The following is a 26,033-nucleotide window of genomic DNA, read 5'->3' as shown; positions in this document are numbered from 1 at the left end:
GGATTTTTTTTTTTAATTATTATTATTAAAAGGAAACACTGACAAAAAAAGGGGGGGTACAACTCCACACAATTCCCACCACCAGGACTCCGTGTCCCATCCCCTCCCCTGATAGCTTTCCTATTCTCTATCCCTCTGGGAGTATGGACCCAGGATCATTGTGGGTGCCAAAGGTGGGAGGTCTGGCTCTGTAATTGCTTCCCCGCTGAACATGGGCGTTGACAGGTGGGTGCATATAATCCATACTCCCAGCGGTGATTCTAGTTTGTTTGGTTTTTTTTTTAATTTTTATTTTCCCTTTTGTTGCTCTTTTTTTTATTGTTGTAATTGGTAACACTGTTCGATAGGACAGAGAAATGGAGAGAGGAGGGGGAGACAGAAAAGGGGAGAGAAAGACACCTGCAGACCTGCTTCACCGCCTGTGAAGCGACTCCCCTACAGGTGGGGAGCCAGGGGCTCGAACCGGGATCCTTAAACTGGTCCTTGCGCTTTGCGCCAGGTGCCGGGCTAGCATGGGAGTGCCTCTTCCTGGGCGCGTACTCTGAGTTGGCGAGAACTCGACCGGAGCCAGCCTGGGCTGGTACCTACTCAGCGAGGGAGGTGATTCAGGAACAACGCTTGTGGCAGCAAGACAATGCAGTTCCTTTACTGATCAATTACCTCCCTGGCCACTTGAAGGTGTTTTGTTTTGTTTTTTAATTTATTAATTGTGGATAGAGACAGAAAGTAATTTGTCGGGAAATTGTGAGGAGCCTCCTGTTTGTCCTTCCTCAACCTCTCGGTAGAGAAACTGACAGGATAGCCGCACTCCTCAGGTCAAGCCCTGCCAAGCTCAACCACATCCGCACAATTTCCCAACACCAGATGAATGGTTTTGAGTGTGTTCCGGGGCAAAGAGAATTCCCTGTGTTAGAACACAGGATTTACATGCCCAAGGCTCCAGTGTTCGTGAGTTTAAGCCACAACACCACTATAAGGCATAATTTAATTAATTTAATTCTCTCAGAGAGAGAAAGAGTTTCTCACTTTGAGAAGCAGAGCAGCATTCTGGTACACAGGAAGCCAGGCAGGAAATGGGACCCCGTGCTTGTCTACTCAGCATTGTATTCATAGGCTACCTCCCAGGCTGTGCCCTCTGTGACCTCAAAATCTCTACCTGGCAATGACCAAAATAATAGAGTGATGGATTTTTTTCTTTCTTTCCTTTTTGTTGCCCTTGTTATTTTTTATTGTTGTAGTTATTATTTCTGATGTTATTGATGTCATCGTTGTTAGACAGGACAGAGAAATAGAGGAGAGGAAGGCAGGGGGAGAGAGAAAGATAGACACCTGCAGACCTGCTTCACTGCCAGTAAAGCGACTCCCCTGCAGGTGGGGAGCCAGGGACTCGAACTGGGATCCTTATGCCGGTCCTTGTACTTTGTGCTACCTGTGCTTAACCCGCTGTGCTACTGGCTGACTCCCATTTTTGTTTGTTTGCCTCCAGCGTTATTGCTGGAGCTTGGTGACTACACTATGAATTCACTGCTCCTGGAGGCCTTTTTTTCCCATTTTTGTTGCTGTTATTGATAGGACAGAGAGAAATGGAGAGAGGTGGGAAAGACGGGGAGAGAAAGACACCTGCAGACCTGCTTCACCGCCTGTGAAGCGACTCCCTGCAGGTGGGGAGCAGGGGGCTCGAACCAGGATCCTTATGCCAGTCCTTGGCACTTTGTGCCATGTGCACTTAATCCGCTGTGCTACTGCCTGACTCCCAATAAGTAAATTTTTAAAAAGGAAGAAAGGAGTTATAGAGAACACACAAAATGCAAGGTGGTAGGATTTGATTGTTTTTACCAGACTAGAACTGACCTTGGGATCTCAGTGCCTCAGGCATGATAACCACCTCCCTTACCCAGGATGAGGCTGGTAGCATGCTAGCAGTTTGAGGCAAGGTTTCCCACCACCAGGAGAGATGGGGTTTTTACCATGTAGATTACTGTCACTACAGATCAGGAGTAATCGTGATCAGGTTTCTTGGGCTGAAACTACAAGAAATTTGATACCAAACCCCCCCCTTTGTTGCCCTTGTTGTTTATTATTATTATTATTGTCGTCGATGTTGCATAGGACAGAGAAATAGAGAGAGGAGGGGAGGCAGAGAGGGGGAGAGAAAGATAAACATCTGCAGACCTGCTTTTCACCTCCTGTGAAGCGACTCCCCTGCAGGTAGGAAGCTGGGGGCTCGAACTGGGATCCTTACGCGGGTCCTTGTGCTTTGCACTGCCATGTGCGCTTAACCCGCTGCGCTACCACGACTCCCCGATATTGAATCTTGACTCGGAGATGTGAACTTGGCTCAAATGTGCCCCACAGGTATTTCTGCCCTTCCCAGTCAGAGGCACCGCCGAGTGTGGTTGATGGCGGTGCTAGGGATTGGATTTGGGACCTCAGACTCCGTAGTCTTGCGTACCCAGCACGCTCTCTCTCTAGCCCAGTCTACAGATTTACTTCTGCCCCTTTCATGATGGGCTCGGGGCCTCATGTCTGCACAATCTGACCTCTCCTGGGGGCAGAGGCGGGAGACCACGGCACTTAATTCCCAGGGATGCGATCTCGCCCTCTGTGATGCTGGCGCTCAGACCCAGACCTCACCTGGCAGCACTCCCAGACCCCACGGCAGAGCACTACCTCACTGACTACATGTCTGTCACTGGGGCTTCCTTCTCCAGGCAGGCAGAGCAGAAAGAGAGAGAGAGAAAGGGAGGGCGGGAAAGGTGACACCATAGCTGTCTTGCCAGCCCCTGCTTTGGTTTTCTTTTTTCCAGAACTCTGCTTCATGGTGGTGCAGGAGACTGAACCTGGGACTTGAGAGCCTCAGGCATGAGGGTCTCGGCATAACCATGATGCTGTCTCCCCCCACCCGCTGCTTTTCTCTTTTTTTTTTCTCTACCAGAGCACTGCTCAGCTCTGGCTTATGGTGGTGCAGGGATTGATTCTGGGACTTTGGAGCCTCAGGCATGAGCGTCTCTGCATAACCACGATGCTGTCTCCCCCGCCCCACCCCTGCTTCCCCTCCACTCTTCCTTCCTTTCTTTTTCTTTCTTTTTTTTTTTTGCCTCCAGGGTTATAGGTGGGGCTGCGTGTCCACCACAAGTCCTCTGCTCCTAGAGGCCATTCATTCCCATTTGTGGCCCTTGTTGTTTATCATTGTAGTTACTGTTGTCCGTTGTTGGATAGGACCCAAAGAAATGGAGGAGGAACTCCCCAGAGACTCACCAAGTGCAACTCTGAGTCTCCATTGCTACTACCCTCAGAATCTGGAGCAGCAACAGGGAGGGACACCAGGGTACAGAGATCTAACCGGGAAACTCAGGAGAAGACCTATACCTCGGTGGCATAGCTGAGGGGATGTGAAAGTCTCTTTGCATAACCACTGGATTATCTCTGCCACACCCTGATTTATCTCTTGGTCAGGAGTCAGTGATTAAGCTAAGAAGCCTATTGATAGTTTAAAAGCCCTCAGGCTCCCATAGCCTACAGGGGAAAAAAAAAAAAGGCTTTTACACCACTGAACTCCAACTCAGGGATTGAAAAAACTGTTAACTTATATAAAATGGTTAAAACAACAAGAAAAAATATTGGAGACTCGAACCAGGACAAGAGTCCAGCTAAAAGTCCTCCAGAGGCTGAAGCACAAAATAACGAGTTCAACATCCAAACATTAGCCAAGGAAATAATAACAGGAGTGAGTAAAGAATTTGAAAAAATTGTAATCAGAAATGCAGGAACAACAAATGAGAATATGGAAGAAAATTCTAATAATCTCATGGTTATTAGAGAGCTGAAAGCTGAAATCGCTGAGCTAAGAAGGCAACTAGTTGAACAAGCTAAAACAGTATCAGAGCAGGGCAACAAAATAGATGAACTCCAGAAAGCAGTAGAGGACAGAGAGAATAGAATCAATGAGGCTGAAGACAGAATTAGCAAGATTGAGGATGAATTAGAGACAACTAAAAAAGAAGTAAGAGATCTCAAAAAGAGATTAAGAGATGCTGAAAACAACAACAGAGTCCTATGGGATGACTTCAAAAGAAACAATATACGCATTATTGGCTTACCAGAGGAAGAAAGAGAAGGGGAGGAAGAAAGCATTCTCCGGGCCATAATAGCTGAAAATTTCTCTAGTCTAGACAACACCAAAGACATAAAGATTCAAGAAGCCCAGAGGGTCCCAAACAGAATTAACCCAGACCTAAAGACACCAAGACATGTCATACTTAGATTGGAAAGGAATAAGGATAAAGAAAGGATCCTCAAGGCTGCAAGAGAAAAAACAAAGAGTCACCTACAAAGGAAAACCCATAAGATTAGCAGCAGACTTCTCCATACAAACACTACAGGCCAGAAGAGAATGGCAAGATATCTATCGAGTGCTCAATGAGAAAGGCTTTCAGCCAAGAATACTATATCCTGCTAGACTGTCATTCAGACTAGATGGAAGCATCAAAACCTTCTCAGACAAGCAACAGTTGAAGGAAGCAACCATCACCAAGCCTGCCCTGAAAGAAGTTCTGAAAGGTCTCCTATAAATAGTCAGACCACCACAGATAGGACATATATCAATACACTCTAAAACTCTACAAGAATGGCGTTAAAATATCTTCAATCTTTGATATCAATAAATGTCAATGGCCTGAATTCACCTATTAAAAGACACAGAGTAGGAAGATGGATCAGAAAACACAACCCAACAATATGTTGTCTACAGGAAACTCACCTAACGCAACAAGACAAACACAGACTTAAAGTGAAAGGATGGAAAACTATCATTCAAGCCAATGGCCCACAAAAAAGGGCAGGAACAGCTATTCTCATATCTGACATGATAGACTTTAAAATAGATGAGATTAAAAAAGATAGGAATGGACACTACTTAATGCTCAGAGGATCAGTCAATCAAGAGGACTTCACAATTATTAATATCTATGCACCCAATGAGAAGCCATCTAAATACATCAAACTTCTACTGACAGAGCTACAGCAATATATTAACAGTAACACAATCATAATAGGGGACTTCAACACCCCACTATCTCAACTTGACAGATCATCCAGGAAGAAAATCAGTAAAGACATAAGGGAGCTAAATGAAGAGATAGATAAACTAGAACTATTTACAAAATTAAGTTTATCAAAGTAAATTCCAAGTGGATCAAGGACTTGGATGTTAGACCACAAACTATCAGATACTTAGAGGAAAATATTGGCAGAACTTTTTTCCGCATAAATTTTAAAGACATTTTCAATGAAACGAATCCAATTACAAGGAAGACTAAGGCAAGTATAAACCTATGGGACTACATCAAATTAAAAAGCTTCTTCACAGCAAAAGAAACCACTACCCAAATCAAGAGACTCCTCACAGAATGGGAGAAGATCTTTACATGCCATACATCAGATAAGAGTTTAATAACCAACATATATAAAGATCTTGCCAGACTCAACAACAAGACAACAAATAACCCCATCCAAAAATGGGGGGAGGACTTGGACAGAATATTCACCACAGAAGAGATCCAAAAGGCCGAGAAACACATGAAAAAATGCTCCAAGTCTCTGATTGTCAGAGAAATGCAAATAAAGACAACAATGAGATATCACTTCACTCCTGTGAGAATGTCATACATCAGAAAAGGTAACAGCAGCAAATGCTGGAGAGGGTGTGGGGTCAAAGGAACCCTCCTGCACTGCTGGTGGGAATGTCAATTGGTCCAACCTCTGTGGAGAACAGTCTGGAGAACTCTCAGAAGGCTAGAAATGGACCTACCCTATGACCCTGCAATTCCTCTTCTGGGGATAGATCCTAAGGAACCCAACACACCCATCCAAAAAGATCTGTGTACACATATGTTCTTGGCAGCACAATTTGTAATAGCCAAAACCTGGAAGCAACCCAGGTGTCCAACAACAGATGAGTGGCTGAGCAAGTTGTGGTCTATATACACAATGGAATACTACTCAGCTGTAAAAAATGGTGACTTCACCGTTTTCAGCCGATCTTGGATGGACCTTGAAAAAATCATGTTGAGTGAAATAAGTCAGAAACAGAAGGATGAATATGGGATGATCTCACTCTCAGGCCAAAGTTGAAAAACAAGATCAGAAAAGAAAACACAAGTAGAACCTGAAATGGAATTGGAGTTTTACACCAAAGTAAAAGACTCTGGGGTTAGGTGGGTGGGTGGGGAGAATACAGGTCCATGAAAAATGATGAATGAAATAGTGGGGGTTGTATTGTTAAATGGGAATCTGGGGAATGTTATGCATGTAAAAAAAAAAAAAAGAAATGGAGGAGGGGAAGACAGAGAAGAGGAGAGAAAGACAGACACCTGCAGGTGGGAACCAAGGCTGGATGCCTCCTTCTTTCTTTCTTTCTTCCTTTCTTTCCTTTCTTTCCTTTTGCCTCCAGGGTTATTGCAGGGGCTCTGCCTGCACTATGAATCCACTGCTCCTGGAGGCCATTTTTTCCCTTTTGTTGCCCTTGTTGTTTATCAGTGTTGTTACTATTATTGTTGTCATTGTTGTTGGATAGACAAATCTCGAGAAGAGGGGAAGACGGGGAGAGAAAGACAGACACCTGCAGACCTGCTTCACCGCCTGTGAAGTGACTCCCCTCTGCAGGTGGGGAGCACCAAGCCCCAGGGATAACCCACTTTCCAGGGAAGATGAAGTAACATGAAAGCATAACTTTGCAGAAACACATTCCGGCAGGCCAGAAGGTGGTGCTGTCGGTAAAGCACTGGTCTTACAAGCATGAGGTCCTGGGTTCAATACTGCAGTGCTACTCTGGTTGTATCATTAATAAATAGTCTTTGGGGAATTGGGCAGTAGCAGCGGGTTAAGCGCACATGGCGTGAAGCACAAAGACCGGCGTAAGGATCCCGGTTCGAGCCCCCGGCTCGACACCTGCAGGGGAGTTGATTCACAGGCGGTGAAGCAGGTCTGCAGGTGTCTGTCTTTCTCTCCCCATCTCTGTCTTCCCCTCCTCTCTCCATTTCTCTCTGTCCTATCCAACAACAACGACATCAATAATAACTACAATAACTACAACAATAATAGAACAAGGACAACAGAAGGGAATAAACAAAACATTAAAATAAATAAATAGTCTTTGAATAAATTACTTTTAGGGAGTAGGGTGGTAGTGCAGTGGGTTAAGTGCACGTGGAGCAAAGCGCAAGGACCGGCATAAGGATCCTGGTTCGAGCCCCCTGCTCCCTACCTGCAGGGGAAGTCGCTTCACAGGCGGTGAAGCAGGTCTGCAGGTGTCTGTCTTTCTCTCCCCCTCTCTGTCTTCCCCTCCTCTCTCCATTTCTCTCTGTCCTATCCAACAATGAACGACATCAGTAACAACAATAATAACTACAACAAGGGAAACAAAGGGGAATTCATAAATAAATAAATATTGAAAATAATAATTTTAAAAAGAAATAAAATTATTTTTAAAGAGGTACATACATCCCTTCCATTAAGACAAAAGGTTCAGGGGAGCCGCGGGTGCGGGCGGCGCAGCAGCGGGTCTGGGGGAAAAAAAAAAAGACAAAAGGTCCAGAAAAGTAAGTTTAATGTCTTCAGCATAAGAGGCTAGGCTTTCTCACTGGAAAGCAAGATGACTTGGTTTGCGCTCTCAGTGAGTTCCTGCTTGCTGGGGCGGAAGGGCTGAAAAGACAATGGGAGTGGGTGTGCATGTGAATGCAGTCTTTGCAAATGCTGAGTGCTGTTTAAATGCTTGCCTTCCTGGAGGTGAGCAGACTCAGACTCTTGATCTCCCTTACACCAGATCATTTTATTAGGATTTTTCAAAGTAGGTTATCTCCTATCTGACTTTTTAATAGTTATTCAAAATGAATAACTTTTAAGCTTAAGACACCAAAGAAGATGCTTAGAATCCTGCAAGGACCAGTATAAGGAACCTGGTTCGAGCCCCTGGCTCCCCACCTGCAGGGGAGTCACTTGCTTCACAGGTGATGAAGCAGGTCTGCAGGTGTCTGTCTTTCCCCTCTCTGTCTCCTCCCCCCCCCCCATTTCTCTCTGTCCTATCCAACAAAGATATCAGTCACTACAACAATAAAACAAGGGCAACAAAAGGAAATAAATTTAAAAAAAAAGAAGAAGAAGAAAAAGATACTTAGAATCAAAGCTATACTGGGCAGGGTAGATAACATAATGGTTATGCCTGAGGCAGCAAGTCCCAGGTTCAATCCCCTGCACCACCATAAGCCAGAGCTGAAGAAAGAAAGGAGAGAACAGCATCAGTTGTGGTGCATGTCACACGTGATGCCACTTCATGCTTGAGACGTCAGTACTTCAACACTGCCCCCTCTCCTAAGCTACCACACTTTTTTTTTTAATTTTTATTTTTTTTATTTTTTAGAGAGAGAGACACACACAGAGGAACACCAGAGCACTGCTCAGCTCTGGCTTACGGTGGTGTGGGGGATTGAACCTGGGACTTAGGAGCCTCAGGCATGAGAGTCTGTTTGCATAACCATTATGCTGTCACCGCCACCCAGCTACCACGCTTTAAAAAAAAAAAAATTTGCATTATCTGTATTTATTTATTGGATAGAGACAGCCAGAAATTGAGAGGGGAGGGAGTAATAGAGACAGAGAGACACCTGCAGCCCTGCTTCACCACTTGCAAAGCTTTCCCCCTGCAGGTGGGAACTGGGGGCTCGAACCTGGATCCTTGTGCATTGTAACATGTGCACTCAACCAGGTACGCTACCACCCAGCCCCACTTTTTACTTTTTTAAACCTTTATTTATTTCATAGAAATAGCCAGAAATTGAGAGGGAGGGAGAGAGACAGAGAGACACCTGTAGCCCTGCTTCACCACTTGTGAAGGTGGGAACTAGGGTCTTGAACCCGGGTCCTTGTGCTCTGTAACATGTGCGCTCAACCAGGTGCGCCACCACCCAGCCCCTATTACCAAGCTCTTAAAGTTATTTTTGTCATCCTGAATCTTCCCTTTTGCGTGGTGCTTTCTTGGTGGTTAAGGGATCAAACCCGGGTCCTCGGGCATGGTAAAGTGTGAACTGTTTGCTTAGCAATGACAGACCTTCACAAAGGGTGAAAGAGAGAGACCTAGCAGGGCGGCTTCCCTCCGCGGCATGGGGACCACGCTGAGCAGCGGCCAGCCAGACTTCCAAGTGTTTATCTCCAGTTCTGACTTCCCCCAATAAATCCCAGATTCACCTTTCTGCTGTCCAATTAACATCACCAATCAAATATCTCAAATTTAGGGCTGGGGAGACAGCACAATGGTTATGCAAAGAGCCTTTCCTGCCTGAGGCATCAAAGGTTCCACTTTTTTTTTTTTTTTTTTGTCTTTACCAGAGCACTGCTCAGCTCTGGTTTATGGCAGTGCAGGGGATTGAACCTGGGACTTTCGGGGCCTCAGGCATGAGAGTTCTTTGCATAACCATTATGCAATCTACACCTACCTTTTTCTTTTCTTTATTTTTTTATTTTTAAACTTTTTTTTAAACCTTTCTTAAATTTATTTATTGTGTAAAGACAGGTAGAAATTGAGAGGGAAGGGGGTGATAGAGAGGGAGAGAGACAGAGAGACACCTGCAGCCCTGCTTCACCACTCGTGAAGCTTTTCCCCTGCAGGTGGGGACCAGGGCATCGAACCTTGGTCCTTGCACATCTTAACATGTGCGCTCAACCAGGTGCTCCACCACCCGGCCCCTCTTTCTTTCTTTTTTCAGTGAGAGAGAAATAGAAATGCCAGAACACTGCTCAATTCTGGCTTATGAGAATGAGCCTGAGAACTGGGAGCCTCGGACATGAGGGCTCCATACTCCCCTCCCCTACACCCGTCCCTCAGCAGGTCAAGTCAACACTAACACATTTCCAAAGCGTGGTCTCCTCTTTCTGTTGCCCACAGCCCCATCCTCTCAATTCCTGAGCAACCTGCTGACTTCTCTGGTTCTCTCCTCCACATCGCCTCCCTAGCAGTGAAAGTCATCCCATAATGTGAGTCAGACTGGTTCACACGTGGCTATTAAAAAACATGCTTGATGACTAGAAAATGTGAAGATGAGAATAGCACTGCGGTTAAATGCACGTGGCACAAAGCCCAAGGACAAGCATTAGGATCCTGGTTCGAGCCCCCGGCTCCCCACCTGCAGAGGAGTCACTTCACAGGCGGTGAAACAGGTCTGCAGGTGTCTGTATCTCTCTATATATATCTATATATCTATCTCCCCCTCCTCTTTCATTTCTGTCTTACCCAAAAAAAAAAAAAAAAAGGCCACAGAAGCAGTGGATTTATAGTGCAGGCACCAAGCCCCAGCAATAACCCTGGAGGCAAAAAAAAAAAAAGGAAGAATAAAAAGAAAGAAAAAGGTGGGAGTCAGGCGGTAGCACAGCGGGTTAAGTGCAAGGACCGGCATAAGGATCCTGGTTCGAGCCCCCGGCTCCCTACCTGCAGGGAAGTCACTTCAGGAGCAGTGAAGCAGGTCTGCAGGTGTCTGTCTTTCTCTCCTTCTCTCTGTCTTCCCCTCCTCTCTCCATGTCTCTCTGTCCTATCCAACAACGACGACATCAATAACTACAACACCAATGAAAAACAACAAGGGCAACAAAAGGGAATTCATAAATAAATAAATATTTTTTAAAAAAATTTAAAAAAGTGGTCCGGGAGGTGGCGCAGTGATAAAGCTTTGGACTCTCAAGCATGAGGTCCTAAGTTCGATCCCTGGCAGCACATGTGCCAGAGTGATGTCTGGTTCTTTCTCTCTCCTCCTGTCTTTCTCATAAATAAATAAAATCTTTAAAAATAATAATAAAAAAAAAGAAAGAGAGAGAGAGGCTAGTATCTGATACTGGGACCTGAGTAGGCAAAGCCATAGAAGCAGATTAATGCCTGCTGGAGGTGGGGGTGACTAATTGAATGGGTGTGGGGTTTCCTTTTGAGATGATGGTGGGGGGCACAGCACTGCATGTGTTAAATAGCACTGAGTCATATTAAACAGGTGAGTTCACGTTGTCATTGGCTTCTAGCATAGCGAGTTCACGTTGTCATTGGCTTCTAGCATAGCGAGTTCACGTTGTCATTGGCTTCTAGCATAGCGAGTTCACGTTGTATTGGCTTCTAGCATAGCGCAGTTCTTCCTAGACCCACAAGCTCCTGTCAGCTGTGCCCTACTCCCCCTCTCCTGAAACCCCCTATTTGCCCTTTCCATGCCTGCTCTCCGCAGCCTCCCCAGGCTGCTCCCTCTACCTGGAGTTTGGTTTCCGGTCACAGGGCTGGAGAATCATTCTCTCCACTCCCTGCTGAGAGAGACAGAGAGCAGATCATCATTGCTCTGTTATCTGATGTTCTGTTGTTTGTTGTTGTGTACACACACACACACACACACACACACACACACACACACACACGGAATATCAGATGATGGAGCAGTGATCTGGTCTCTGTCTCTGTCCAGGGCCTCTGGCAGAAATAATTGCATTGGCCATTATGCTGTCTCCCCAGGCCACTGTTACATAATTTTTAAAAAAAAATATTTATTTATTCCCTTTTGTTGCCCTTGTTTTATTGTTGTAGTTATTGTTGTTGTCGTCGTTGTTGGATAGGACAGAGAGAAATGGAGAGAGGAGGGGCAGACAGAGAGGAGGAGAGAAAGACAGACACCTGCAGACCTGCTTCACCGCCTGTGAAGCGACCCCCCTGCAGGTGGGGAGCCGGGGTTCGAACCAGGATCCTTATGCCGATCCTTGTGCTTTGCGCCACCTGCGCTTAACCCGCTGCGCTACAGCCTGACTCCCCCTGTTACATAATTTTTAAAGAGACAGTGAGAAGCAGAGTAGCACTGGTACATGTGATGCTGGGCGCTTGAGAGTCTCAGCTTGATCTGTTGTCCTACTTCCCGGGCTTCTTGTCCTAAGCTTAGTCTGGAAGCTAGGTCCGCTATTGAGAGACCTCCGCTTTTTTTACTTCTTCTTCTTTTTTTTACCAGAGCACTGCTCAGCTCTGGTTTATGGTGGTACCAGGGATTGAACCTGGGACTTTGGAGCCCCAGGCATGAGAGTTTCTGAATTTAAAAAAAAAATTAAATTATCTTTATTTATTCGAGAGAGACAGCCAGAAATTGAGAAGTCAGGGTGATAGAAAGGAACAGAGAGGGCGAGGTAGATAGCATAATGGTTATGCAAACAGACTCTCATGCCTGAAGCTCCAAAGCCCCAGGTTCAGTACTAGCCACCACCATAAGCCAGGGCTGACCAATGCTCTGGTAAAAATAAATAAAAAGGAACAGAGACAGTCAGACACCTCCAGTAATGCTTCACCACTCACAAAGCTTTCCCCCTGCAAGTGGGGACTGAGGGCTTGAACCCTAGTCCTTGCTCATAACAGATGTATAAACATTCTGCTATCTACCCCTGCCTGAGACACCCTCTTTTTTTTTAACAGTTTATTTTTGTATGTTTTATTTTGGATAGAGACAAAGTGCAACTGAGAAGGAAGGGGGCGTGGTCTGGGAGGTGGCGCAGTGGATTAAGCATTGGACTCTCAAGCATGGGGTCCTGAGTTCAATCCTCAGCAGCACACGTACCAGTGATGTCTGGTTCTTTCTCTCCTCCTGTCTTTCTCAAGAATAAATAAATAAAATATTTAAAAAGAGAGAGAGCGAGAGAAAGAAGGAAGCAAGAGGGAGAAGGAACAAGAGATATCTGCACCATCCATCTCTTCAGTACTCATGAAGTTTCTACCCTGCAAGTGGGGATTGGAGGCTTGAACCCATGTCCTTGGGCACTGTAGCATGTGCACCCTACCAGGAGCACCACCATCCGGCGCCTGCGAGTTTTCCAATTAATATCGAGTTGACACTGCCCTTCCAAAAGGGACGGTGCTAGCTTAGGAGAGATTGAAGGGCCTTTCTTTCTGCTCTGTATCCAGATTTCCTGAAAGGGTCAGAGGCAGGGCACTCACTGCCCTTGGAGACCTGGGGGCTGGAAGTCCAGGGCCGGGACAGTCACAAGCGTGAACCCCTCCAGCCTCTCCCTCCTTCCTACCACACATGGGTGCAAACACACTCAGTGCAGTGGAATTTCCAGCTTGGAGGGAGAGAGGAATGTGTAAGCCTGGCCCCGTGCCCAGGCATCCCTGGCGTAGTCCAGATCAGAGTCCACACCCAGCCACTTCTGACCAACCACTCAGCCCCGCTGTTCCTTGATTACTGGGGAACTCTCATGGGGGAGTACCTTGGCCAGACTCTAAGGGCAGGGGGTGAGAGGACACAGAAGAGAGAGCAGGGGAAGAAGGCCCTCTCCCTTCCACCCTGCAGGCTAACCCATAGGACCACAGCATCTCAGCCAAGGTGCTGACCCCACCTCCACCATGGAGAATGGGGAATTCAGACAGTTTTGGAGATGACGTAGTCCTGGGGGCTGGGTGGTGGTGCATTACTTGGAGTGCACACAGGACCATCTTAAGGACCTGGGCTTGAGCTCCCTCTCTGCAGGGTAGATGCCCCCACTGGTGAAGCAGGTCTCCAGGTATATCCCGTTTTTTCTCCTGCTCTGCCCTATTGAACAAACTAGGGAGGGGGAAAACAAAAGGAGAAAATAGCGGCAGGGAGTGGTAGAGTCATTGTGCTGGCTCTAGTCCCAGCCGTGATCCTGGTGTGTGTGGGCTGGGGGATAAAGCGGTTCACCAGCACCCCTGCTATTCCCTACTCCCAGAGATCATGAGGCTTGTCTGTGCCCTCCTTTTGTGTGGTTACGACCATGTCTGTGGCACCCCCTCGACCCTGTCATACATATTGTACTTTCACTCTTTCTCCTATTTATTTATTTATTTATTTATTTATTGCCTCAAGTGTTATCCTGGGACTCAGCCTGCACTATGAATCCACTACTCCTGGAGGCTATTTTTTCCCTTTTGTTGCCCTTGTTGTTTATCGTTGTTGTTATTGCTGTAGTCGGTTGTTGAATAGGACAGAGAAATGGAGAGAGGAGGGGAAGACAGAGAGGAGGAGAGAAAGACAGACACCTGCAGACCTGCTTCACCGCCTGTGAAGCGACTCCCCTGCAGGTGGGGAGCCGGGGGCTCGAACCGGGATCCTTGCGCCGGTCCTTGCGCTCTTGGCGCCACCTGCGCTTAACCTGCTGTGCTACCACCCAGCCCCCCCCTTTTTTAAAAACTTTTATTTATCATTGGATAAAGATAGAGAGACTGAAAGGAGGAGAGAAGGAGAGAGACCGAGAGACCTGCAGCCCTATTTCACCACTCGTGATGCGATGCTTTCCCTGCTAGTGGGGGCCAGGGGGCTTGAACCAGGGTCCTTGTGCACTGTAGTGTGTGTGTGTGTGTGTGTGTGTGTGTGTGTGTGTGTGTGTGTGTGTGTGAGTGTGGGTGGTGTGTGTGTGTGTGTGTGTGGTGTGTGTGTGGTGTGTGGTGTGTGTGTGTGTGTGTGTGTGAGTGTGTGTGTGTGAGTGGTGTGTGTGTGGTGTGTGAGTGAGTGTGTGTGTGTGGTGTGTGTGTGTGTGTGTGTGTGTGAGTGTGTGTGTGAGTGAGTGTGTGTGTGTGGTGTGTGTGTGTGTGTGAGTGTGTGTGTGTGTGTGTGAGTGTGTGTGTGAGTGAGTGTGGGTGGTGTGTGTGAGTGTGTGTGGGTGGTGTGTGTGTGGTGTGAGTGTGTGGTGTGTGTGTGTGTGTGTGTGTGTGAGTGAGTGTGGGTGGTGTGTGTGTGGTGTGTGAGTGAGTGTGTGTGTGTGGTGTGTGTGTGTGAGTGTGTGTGTGTGTGAGTGTGTGTGTGTGTGTGAGTGTGTGTGTGTGGTGTGTGTGTGGTGTGTGAGTGAGTGTGTGTGTGTGGTGTGTGTGTGTGAGTGTGTGTGTGTGTGAGTGTGTGTGTGAGTGTGGGTGGTGTGTGTGAGTGTGTGTGTGTGGTGTGTGTGTGTGGTGTGAGTGTGTGGTGTGTGTGTGTGTGTGTGTGTGAGTGTGTGTGTGAGTGTGTGTGTGTGTGGTGTGTGTGTGGTGCGTGTGTGGTGTGTGAGTGTGTGTGAGTGTGTGTGTGTGTGTGTGAGTGTGTGTGTGTGGTGTGTGAGTGAGTGTGTGTGTGTGTGTGTGAGTGTGTGTGTGAGTGTGTGTGTATGTGTGTGTGTGAGTGTGTGTGAGTGTGTGTGTGTGTGTGTGTGAGTGTGTGTGGTGTGTGTGTGGTGTGTGAGTGAGTGTGTGTGTGTGGTGTGTGTGTGTGAGTGTGTGTGTGTGTGTGTGAGTGTGTGTGTGAGTGTGGGTGGTGTGTGTGAGTGTGTGTGTGTGGTGTGTGAGTGAGTGTGTGTGTGTGTGTGTGAGTGTGTGAGTGTGTGTGTGAGTGTGTGTGTGTGTGAGTGTGTGTGTGAGTGAGTGTGGGTGGTGTGTGTGAGTGTGTGAGTGTGTGTGAGTGTGTGTGTGTGTGTGTGGTGTGAGTGTGTGTGTGGTGTGTGTGCGTGTGTGTGTTTAACCAGGTGCGCCACCACTTGGCCCCTGGCCCCTTTTTTAAAGATTTATTTTCACGTGGTCCGGGAGGTGGCACAGTGATAAAGCATCAGACTCTCAAGCATGAGGTCCTGAGTTCGATCCCCGGCAGCACATGTGCCAGAGTGATGTCTGGTTCTTTCTCTCTCCTATCTTTCTCATTAATAAAAATAAATAAATAAATTATAAATAATAATCAATAAATAAAATCTTTTTTAAAAAAAAGATTTATTTTCACAAGGTTGAATTCAGCATCTCATGCTTGTGAAGCCAGCACTCTTACCACCGCAGACCTACCCAGGCTGCAAGCATATATCCCAACGTTTCTTGCCCACCTGAGCCCCTGAATACAGAGCAGTTAATCTCTGTCTTTTTCAGCAGTCTGCATGCTTGCTCTGATCAGTGCACCGCACTCTCCACCCTGCGCCCCACCTGGCTGCTTCCTTTTGCGGTAACTGTAGCCCCTGCCATTCACATAAAATGAGCCCAGTGATTCCATCTGCTTTTCAGAAACCTATCAGTATAATAGCAGGATGGACATCTAGTCTCACCGCATCTGGCCTTCGTCATCTAAGCCACCTCCTCACACCCCCGCCTTCCCAGTCCCTAGCTCAGGTGGTGGTGCACTCCATTGACTGGACATGTTACCATGTGCACGGGCCTGGGTTCAAGCCCCCACTCCCCACCTGCAGGAAAGGTGAGGACAGAAGCTTCACCAAGCAGTGGAGCAGTGCCATCAGTGTCTCTTTTTCACTCTCCCTCTCTATTTACCCCCTTCTCTCTCAATTTCTCTCCAGCCTATCAAATAAAAGAAAATATACCTGGACTGCAGGTATTTTTTTCTCTCAGAATTTGTTTATGTAACCAGGAGGTGGCCAAGAGCTAGTGTTGGAGTCTCAAGCACGAGGTCCCAAGTTCAATCCCTGGCAGCACAAAGGCCAGAGTGACCCTCTGATTCTCCTCTCAGTTTTTTTTTTATTATTATTTTTTAACCTCACAGCACTGTTCAATTCTGGCTTGTGGTGGTGCTGAGGGTTGAACCTTCGACATTGGTGCCTCAGGTAGGCATGAATGTCTATCTTGCTTTACTATTATGCTATTTCTTCATCCCTAATAAATGAATTATTATTATGTTTAACCCGAGCCTTGCTTAGCAATGGCTTACGGCTGTACAGGGGATTGAACCTGGTAACCTCAGGCATGAATATCTGTTTGCATTCTGTCTCCACCGCCCCTTAATAAGTGAATTTTAAAATATTTCAAAGGAACTGGGCACCAGGTTGAGTGCACACATGACCATGTGCCCGCACCCAAGTTCAAGCCCCACTCCCCAACTGCAGAGGGGAAGCTTTGCAAATGGTGAAGCAGTGCTGCAGATGTCTCTCTCTCTCTCTTCCCTCTCAATTTCTCAACATCCTATCAAATAAAAGGAGAAAAAAAAAAAAAAGGAGGGAGTCAGGCTGTAGCGTAGTGGGTTAAACGCAGGTGGCGCAAAGCACAAGGTCCGGCCTAAGGATCCCGGTTGGAACCTCGGGTCCCCACCTGTAGGGGAGTCGCTTCACAGGCGGTGAAGCAGGTCTGCAGGTGTCTGTCTTTCTCTCCCCCTCTCTGTCTTCCCCTCCTGTCTCCATTTTTCTCTGTCCTATCTAACAACGACGACAACATCAACAACAATAAAACAACAAAGGCAACAAAAAGGACTAAATAAATAAATATTTTTTTTTAATTTTTTAAAAAAAGGAAAAAATAGTTGCCAGGAGCAGTGGATTTGCAATGCAGGTACTAAGCCCCAGCATTAACCCTGGTGGCAGTAAAAGAAAGAAATGATTTATTTGAAGCGGCAAAATAGATAGAGCATTGAACTTTCAGCATCACATGTGCCAAACTGGTAGTCTGGTACTCTCTCATTCGAAAATAAATCGGGAGTCGGTGGTAGCACAGCGGGTTAAGCGCAGGTGGTGCAAAGCGCAAGGACCTGCTTAAGGATCCTGGTTTGAGCCCCCGGCTTCCCACCTGCAAGGGAGTCTTTTCACAAACTGTGAAGCAGGTCTGCAGGTGTCTGTCTTTCTCTCCCTCTCTGTCTTCCCCTCCGCTCCCCATTTCTCTCTGTCCTATCCAACAATGATATTAGTAACAACAATAATAATAACCACAAGAACAATAAAACAACCAGGGCAACAGAAGGGGAAAAAGTAGCCTCCAGGGAGTTGGGCAGTAGCGCAGCAGGTTAAGCGCAAGTGGCGCAAAGAGCAAGGTCTGGCAAGGATCCCGGTTCGAGCCCCCGGCTCCCCACCTGCAGGGGAGTCGCTTCACAGGCGGTGAAGCAGGTCTGCAGGTGTCTGTCTTTCTCTCCCCCTCTCTGTCTTCCCCTCCTCTCTCCATTTCTCTCTGCCCTATCCATAAATAAATATAAATTATTATTATTATCTATTGGCTAAAGACAGTCAGAAATCAAGAGGGAAGAGAGATACAGAGAGGAAAAGATACAGAGACACCTGCAGCCCGGCTTCACCACTCGCAAAGCTTTCCTCCTGCAGGTGGGGGTGGGGGCTGGAACCCAGGTCCTTGCCCACTGTACCATGTGTGCTCAACCAGGGGTGGCACCAATCTCCTAAGTCCTTGATTCTTTAGGAATTTTTCATAATGTTGCAAAAACAGCATTCCTGACCACAGGCCACAAAATGCCAGCTGTGCCCCAAGTCACTGAGACAACCAAAGAGAAACTACCCACACACCTTTCCATGGCATTGCCACCCAGCTGCCAGAATAAAGAGAAACCACAGAGTGTGACACCCCTGACACCCTCTAAGTAGAGGGCAGATCTGCTTCATTCCGGCTCCTTTCCCAGTAACACCTGGAGCATTTCTCTGCCTTTCTAGATACGTCTCTAGCATTCTCCATCCTGAGCTACATGGAAACCACGAAAAGGACTGTGTTTCTGCCTGCTGGTTGAGGAGAGCCCAAGCAAGAAACCAGGGAGAGAAAAAGGTCAGGGTCATTTTATTCCCTCAGCTCTCTGTCTCCAAGCAGCTCTCAGGGTGGCTGCCACTGAAGGATCATTACAAGACTACAGGATTACCTTCTTTCATTTCTCTTTCTAGTTTACTTATTTGTCATTTCTAGGGTCTCACAATTCCAGGTTGAATTTTTCAGTTAGAAAGAAAGAAAGGAGGGAGTCGGGCGGTGGCGCAGCGGGTTAAGCGCACGTGGCGCAAAGCACAGAGACCTGCGGGAGGATCCTGGTTCGAGCCCCCCCCCCCCCCCCCCCCGCTCCCCACCTGCAGGGGAGTCGCTTCACGGGCGGTGAAGCAGGTCTGCAGGTGTCTGTCTTTCTCTCCCCCTCTCTCTGTCTTCCCCTCCTCTCTGCATTTCTCTCTGTCCTATCCAACAACAAAGCAACGTCAACAATGGCAATAATAACTGCAACGAGGCTGCAACAACTAGGGCAACAAAAGGGGGGAAAACCTGGATTGAAGACCCCACCAATGTGTCCTGGAGCTCAGCTTCCCCAGAGCCCCACCCTACTAGGGAAAGAGAGAGGCAGACTGGGAGTATGGACCGACCAGTCAACGCCCATGTTCAGCGAGGAAGCAATTACAGAAGCCAGACCTTCCACCTTCTGCAACCCTCAATGACCCTGGGTCCATGCTCCCAGAGGGATGGAAAATGGGAAAGCTATCGGGGGAGGGGGTGGGATATGGAGATTGGGCGGTGGGAATTGTGTGGAGTTGTACCCCCTCCTACCCTATGGTTTTGTTAATTAATCCTTTCTTAAATAAAAAAATTAAAAAAAATTGTGCTGCCAAAAAAAAAAAAAAGGGGGGGGGGAAATGGCCTCCAGGAGCGGTGGATTCATGGTGCAGGCACCGAGCCCAGCAATAACCCTGGAGGAAAAAAAAAAAAAAAAGAAAGAAAGAAAGGAGAGCTGGGCGGTGACACACCTGTAGAATGCACAAGTTACAATGTGCAAGGACCTGGGTTCAAGTCTATACCTGCAAAGGGAGAGTTTCATGGATGGGGAAGCAGATCTTGGCTAGACCTTGAAAAAGTTCATGTTAAGTGAAAGTGAAAGTGTCTCTTTCTCCCTCTCTACCAACCCCTGCCCCCTTGGTTTCTCTGTGTCTCAACATAATGAATAGTAAAATATTGAGAGAGGAAGAGAGAGAGGGGACGTAGAATGTGCCACCAGTATTTTCAATAAAATAATTTTTTAAAAGGAGGAAAAAAGAAAGAGAAGAAAGACAGAAAGAGAGAGACAGTGATCTGGGAAGTGGTGCAGTAGATAAAGTAAGCACTGGACTCTCGAGCATGAGGTCCTGAATTCAATCCCCAGCAGCACATGTACCAGAGTGATATCTAGTTCATTCTCTCTCCTCCTATCTTTCTCAGTAATAAATAAACAAAATCTTTTTAAAAAGAGAGAAAGAAGTAAAGAAAGAAAGAACAAGACAGAGAGATCACATCGAAGCTACCCCCAGGGCCATAATGTTCCTTTGTTGGGTTGGGGCAGTGGAAAGGATTCAAGGTAGGCCTCCTCCCAAGTGAGACAATCTTCTTTGCACACATCAAGCTTCCAGCTTCTGGGAATTTTTTTTATTTTTTAATTATTTTATTTTATTTTTAAAATTTATTTCTTTATTGGGGAATTAATGTTTTACATTCAACAGTAAATACAATAGTTTGTACATGCATAACATTCCCCAGTTTCCCATATAACAACACAACCCCCACTAGGTCCTCTGTCATCCTTCTTGGATCTGTATTCTCCCCACCCACCCACCCCAGAGTCTTTTACTTTGGTGCGATACGCCAATTCCAGTTCAGGGTCTACTTGTGTTTTTTTTTCGATCTTGTTTTTCAACTTCTGCCTGAGAGTGAGATCATCCCATATTCATCCTTCTGTTTCTGACTTACTTCACTTAACATGAATTTTTCTTTTTTTCTAATTTATTTTTTATTTAAGAAAGGATAAATTAACAATACCATAGGGTAGAAGGGGTATAACTCCACACAATTCCTACCACCCAATCTCCATATCCCATCCCCTCCCCTGATAGCTTTCCCATTCTTTATCCCTCTGGGAGCATGGATCAAGGGTCGTTGTGGGTAACATGAATTTTTCAAGGTCTATCCAAGATCGGCTGAAAATGGTGAAGTCACCATTTTTTACAGCTGAATAGTACTCCGTTGTGTATATAAACCACAACTTGCTCAGCCACTCATCTGTTGTTGGACAGCTGGGTTGCTTCCAGGTTTTGGCTATTACAAATTGTGCTGCCAAGAACATATGTGTACACAGATCTTTTTGGATGGATGTGTTGAGTTCCTTAGGATATATCCCCAGGAGAGGAATTGCAGGGTCATAGGGTAGGTCCATTTCTAGCCTTCTGAGAGTTCTCCAGACTGTTCTCCACAGAGGTTGGACCCATTGACATTCCCACCAGCAGTGCAGGAGGGCTCTTTTAACCCCACACCCTCTCCAGCATTTGCTGCTGTTACCTTTTCTGATGTATGACATTCTCACAGGAGTGAAGTGGTATCTCATTGTTGTCTTGATTTGCATTTCTCTGACAATCAGAGACTTGGAGCATTTTTTCATGTGTTTCTCGGCCTTTTGGATCTCTTCTGTGGTGAATATTCTGTCCAAGTCCTCCCCCCCCCATTTTTGGATGGGGTTATTTGTTGTCTTGTTGTTGAGTCTGGCAAGCTCTTTATATATGTTGGTTATTAAATTCATGTCTGATGTATAGCATGTAAAGATCTTCTCCCATTCTGTGAGGGGTCTCTTGGTTTGGGTAGTGGTTTCTTTTGCTGTGAAGAAGCTTTTTAATTTGATGTAGTCCCATAGGTTTATACTTGCCTTAGTCTTCTTTGTAATTGGATTCGTTTCATTGAAGATGTCTTTAAAATGTATGCGGAAAAGAGTTCTGCCAATATTTTCCTCTAAGTATCTGATAGTTTGTGGTCTAACATCCAAGTCCTTGATCCACTTGGAATTTACTTTTGTATTTGGTGAAATACAGTGGTTCAGTTTCATTCTTCTGCATGTTTCAACCCATTGTTTCCAACACCATTTGTTGAAGAGACTCTGCTTTCCCCATGTAATAGTCTGGGTCCCTTTGTCAAAGATTAGATGTCCATAGGTGTGGGTGGGAATTTTTTTTTTTAATATTTATTCCCTTTTGTTGCCCTTGTTGCTTTATTGTTGTAGTTATTGTTATTGATATCATCATTGTTGGGTAGGACAGAGAGAAATGGAGAGAGAAGGGGAAGACAGAGAAGAGGAGAGAAAGACAGACATCCACAGATCTGCTTCACCGGCTGTGAAGTGATGCCCCTTGCAGGTGGGGAGCCTGGGGCTGGAACCAGGATCCTTATGCTGGTCTTTGAACTTGCCATGTGCACTTAACCCGCTGTGCTGCCTTTGACTCCCTTGGGACTCACTCTTCCTTCCCTGTTCCTTTAGCCCAGGGGAAGTGACAGTTGCACTGTTAGCAGCCCAGGACTGAGGTGTGCTTCTCCTAGCCCTATACTGCACCCACCCTGGAGTGAATAGTCTGTTTGTCCAACTTCCCTGCATTATCCTAATTTGAGTCTGCCATCTGTTTCCTGTTGGAACTTAAGTGCTGTGTTTTTCCGCACCACACCATTCTGCAAATACAGATGGGTCATGTGAAGATGAACTGTAGCGCTTGTGCTCCCACTGACACCTCCACAGGAGGAAGGTCTTCCAACCACTTCAAAGTATCACCTGGATATTTCTGAGTGCCCTGGGGTTACCTACACATGTTCAACAAGCACTCACCAATCTTAGAGGCATCTTCCTTTCTTCCATACTGGCTCCTTGCATGATGCTTGCTGTCTGAGAAGACACAGAGTCTCACTTGCCTGACATGTCTGTCTGGCATGCACAGTCAGGACAATGTCACACAATCACTGACGTGACTCAGATCACTCTGTGATTCTGTTCCTTCCTTGGTTGCAGCCACTTCCGTGGTATGAATCAGAGTTTTACCAGAGAAGCAAACCAGAACCAGTGGGCTGGACACACACACACACTTTTACTGCAAGCAGTTGACTTGAATGAAAATGATGGAGGTTGGCAAGTCTGAAATCTGTGGGGAGAAAGGCAGACAGACACAGTTCTTTTTTTTTTTTTTTTTTTTTTTAAAGAATATATTTATTTATTCATGAGAAATGATAAGAGAGAGAGAAAGAACCAGACATCACTCTGGTACATGTGCTGCCAGGGATTGAACTTAGGACCTCTTGCTTGAGAGTCCAATGCCTTATCCACTGTGCCATCTCCCGGACCACAAAGGGTTTTAATTACATTGTATTTACGTTAGCTTGAGCACATCAGTCACTGCTCATATCTGGTTTAGACACAGTTCTTCCTCCTCAGAAAAACTTCACTTCTAGTATTTTTTTTCTGAAGTCTATCCTTTTTTTACTTTTTTTTTTTTTTTTTTTTAAACCAGAGCACTATTCAGCTCTGGTTTATGGAGGTGCAGGGGATTGAATTTGGGACTTTGGAGCTTCAGGCATGAGAGTCTGTTTGCATAACCATTATGCTATCCACCCTCTGCCCTCTCACATGTATCCATAAGGTCATTCAACTGACTGAATTATACTCACAGAAGCAGAGCAGTTGCAAACCTGGCAGAAGCCATGTCTCCTTGATGTAGATGTATGGAGAGCCGGGTTAAAGACCCTAGTCCCCATCTGAAGGGGGAAGCTCATCAGTGGTAAAACAATGCTGCCAGCCTCTCTCTCTCTTTCTCTCTCTCTCTCTCTCTCTCTCTCTCTCTCCCCCTATCCCTCTCTCCCTCCCTCTCTCCTTCCTCCTCTCAATGTTTATGCTTCTATCCAATAAATAATATATATATTTTAAAAAGACCCAGATTAACAGGATAATTTCCTTTTTCCTTTCTTTCTTTCTTTCTTTCTTTCTTTCTTTCTTTCTTTCTTTTTAAGCACAGCATTGCTCACCTGTGAACCTGGGGCGTTTGGTGCCTAAGGTATGAAAGGCTTTTTGCATAACCATTATGCTATCTCCCCAGCCCATAATAATTTCCTTTACTTAAGAACAATCAATTGAGATGTTAATCACATCACTAAGACTTTCACAGTAGCCCCCAGATTCCTGTTTGGTTGAATGCCTGAGCACTGTGCTTTAGCCAAGCTGATAGGTACACGGGGCTGACCACCCCACACCACACCACCCACTTCGGTGAGAAGCAGGGCACAACTGTCTTGTGTTCTCTGTAGCATCCTCATCGCCCAGAAATTAATTTTAGTTCAAAACTTCAAACAAGGAGTTTTCTCCCTGGATTGCTAGTATCATTGTTTTTTGTTTTTTTTTTTTTAATTTAGATCTATTTATTTAGTAATTTAGGAAGAGAGAAAGAAGCAAAGCATCACTCTGGGACATGCGACTTGGGGCCTCATGCTTGAGAGAACTTTATCCACTGGGTCACCACTGCCTCTCACCCACCATTACCTTTCTTAATATAGGATTCTGTATGTTTTGTTTTAATGAGCAAGAGATACAGAGGGAGGGGAGGAAGGGAGTGAGGGAGGGAGGGAGGGAGAGAGAGAGGAAGGAAGAGAGAGAAAGAAAGAAAGGAAGGAAGAAACCAGAGCACTGCTCAGCACAGCTAGTGCTGGGGGTTGAAGGAAACCTTAGAACCCCAGGCATGAAGGTCTTTTGCATAACCATTGTGAGTCTCCCCAGCTAAGCTATTATCTTTCATAGGAATTCTTTCTTTAGTCTCCTAGTTACTCTGCTTCTTCTAGCATACTGCCATTAGAATGTAAGCCACCTGGGCAGAGGGTAGATAGCATAATGGTTATGCAAACAGACTCTCATGCCTCAGACTCCAATGTTGCAAGTTCAATCCCCCAGAGACCTGAACAGTGTTCTTGTTAAAAAAGAAAGAAAGAAATGTAAGTCACCTTTCATTATTCCTTTGTTCAAAACCCTCCAATGCCCCGCCTCATCTAAGCAAAAGGCAAATAAATTAATCAAAGCAGAAGGATCCCAGTTCGAGCCCCCCGGCTCCCGACCTGCAGGGGAGTCACTTCACAAGTGGTGAAGCAGGGCTGCAGGTGTCTCTATGTCTCTCTCCCTCTCTGTCATTTCCTTCCTTCTAGATTTCTGGCTGTCTCTATCCAGTAAGTAAATAAAGACAAACAAAATTAAAAATCAAAAAAGAAAGAAAGAGAGAGAGAGGGAGCCAGGCGGTAGCGCAGCAGGTTAAGAGCACGTGGCACAAAGCACAAGGACCTGCGAAAGGATCCCCATTCCAGCCCCCGGCTCCCCACCTGCAGGGGAGTCCCTTCACAGGCGGTGAAGGTCTGCAGGTGTCTGTCTTTCTCTCCCCCTCTGTCTTACCCTCCTCTCTCCATTTCTCTCTGCCCTATCCAACAACAACAATAAACATGACAACAATAACAAGCTCAACGACAAGGGCAACAAAATGGGAAAACTGGCCTCTAGGAGCAGTGGGTTCCTAGTGCAGGGACCGAGCCCATTATAACCCTGGAGGCACAAACACACACACAAAAAAAAAAAATTAAAAAAAGAGAGAGGGAGAGAGAGAGACTCTCATGCCTGAGGCTCCAAGGTCAAGATCCCAGGTTCAATGCACTCCTTATGGTAGCCATAGCTGAATAGTGCTCTGGTAAAAAAAAAAAAAAAGGAAAAAAAAAGAAAAAGAAAAAAGGAGCTGGGCAGTAGCACAGCGGGTTAAGCTAATGTGGCGCAAAATGCAAGGACCTACTTAAGGACCCCAGTTCGAGCCCCCGGCTCCCCACCTGGAGGGGAGTCGCTTCACAGGCGGTGAAGCAGGTCTGCAGGTGTCTGTCTTTCTCTCCCCCTCTCTGTCTTCCCCTCCTCCCTCCATTTCTCTCTGTCCTATCCAACAACAACGACAGCAATAATAACTACAACAAACAACAAGTGCTAGAAAAGGGGGAAATTTCGACTTCCGGAGGCGGAGCTACAAGCAGCAGATCGCTTTCTCTCCTCTCTTCTCCTCTCCTGGATCAACTAGGAATACCAAAGGAGACCACCCGGACCGAAACAAGGCAGGACTAGAATGACCGCAGAAACCCAGTAAATCACCCGTGAGTACAAACACGCGTGGCTGGAGACAGAGAGGAGAGAGGGGCCTAAGGAGAGATTAAGTGACTGCTAACAGTTTGACAGTTTGTCAGTGGAGACACCACCTCCAGTCTGCTCCACCAACAAGGGGACAGCTGAAGGGAGGAAAGGACTCCCCAGAGACTCACCAAGTGCAACTCTGAGTCTCCATTGCTACTACCCTCAGAATCTGGAGCAGCAACAGGGAGGGACACCAGGGGACAGAGATCTAACCGGGAAACTCAGGAGAAGACCTATACCTAGGTGGCATAGCTGAGGGGCTGTGAAAGTCTCTTTGCATAACCACTGGATTATCTCTGCCACACCCTGCTTTATCTCTTGGTCAGGAGTCAGTGATTAAGCCAAGAAGCCTAT

At 46.3% G+C, this 26,033-nt stretch overlaps 1 long non-coding RNA gene across 1 annotated transcript in view; it reads left to right on the top strand.

The window, feature by feature from the left end:
• Positions 1–13,528: 13,528 nt before the first annotated feature.
• LOC132541692 (uncharacterized) overlaps positions 13,529–26,033 on the top strand; it is a 29,000-nt gene continuing 16,495 nt past the window's right edge. Inside the window, exons 1-2 of the long non-coding RNA XR_009552790.1 lie at positions 13,529–13,554; positions 18,391–18,499. This is a non-coding gene — a long non-coding RNA (uncharacterized LOC132541692). The remainder of the gene's footprint in view (positions 13,555–18,390; positions 18,500–26,033) is intronic.

This window comes from Erinaceus europaeus, chromosome 12 (assembly GCF_950295315.1).
Source record: "Erinaceus europaeus chromosome 12, mEriEur2.1, whole genome shotgun sequence".
NCBI lineage: Eukaryota > Metazoa > Chordata > Mammalia > Eulipotyphla > Erinaceidae > Erinaceus > Erinaceus europaeus.
Note: the sequence above shows the minus strand (reverse complement) of the source record. Positions and strands in the feature narration are given on the sequence as shown.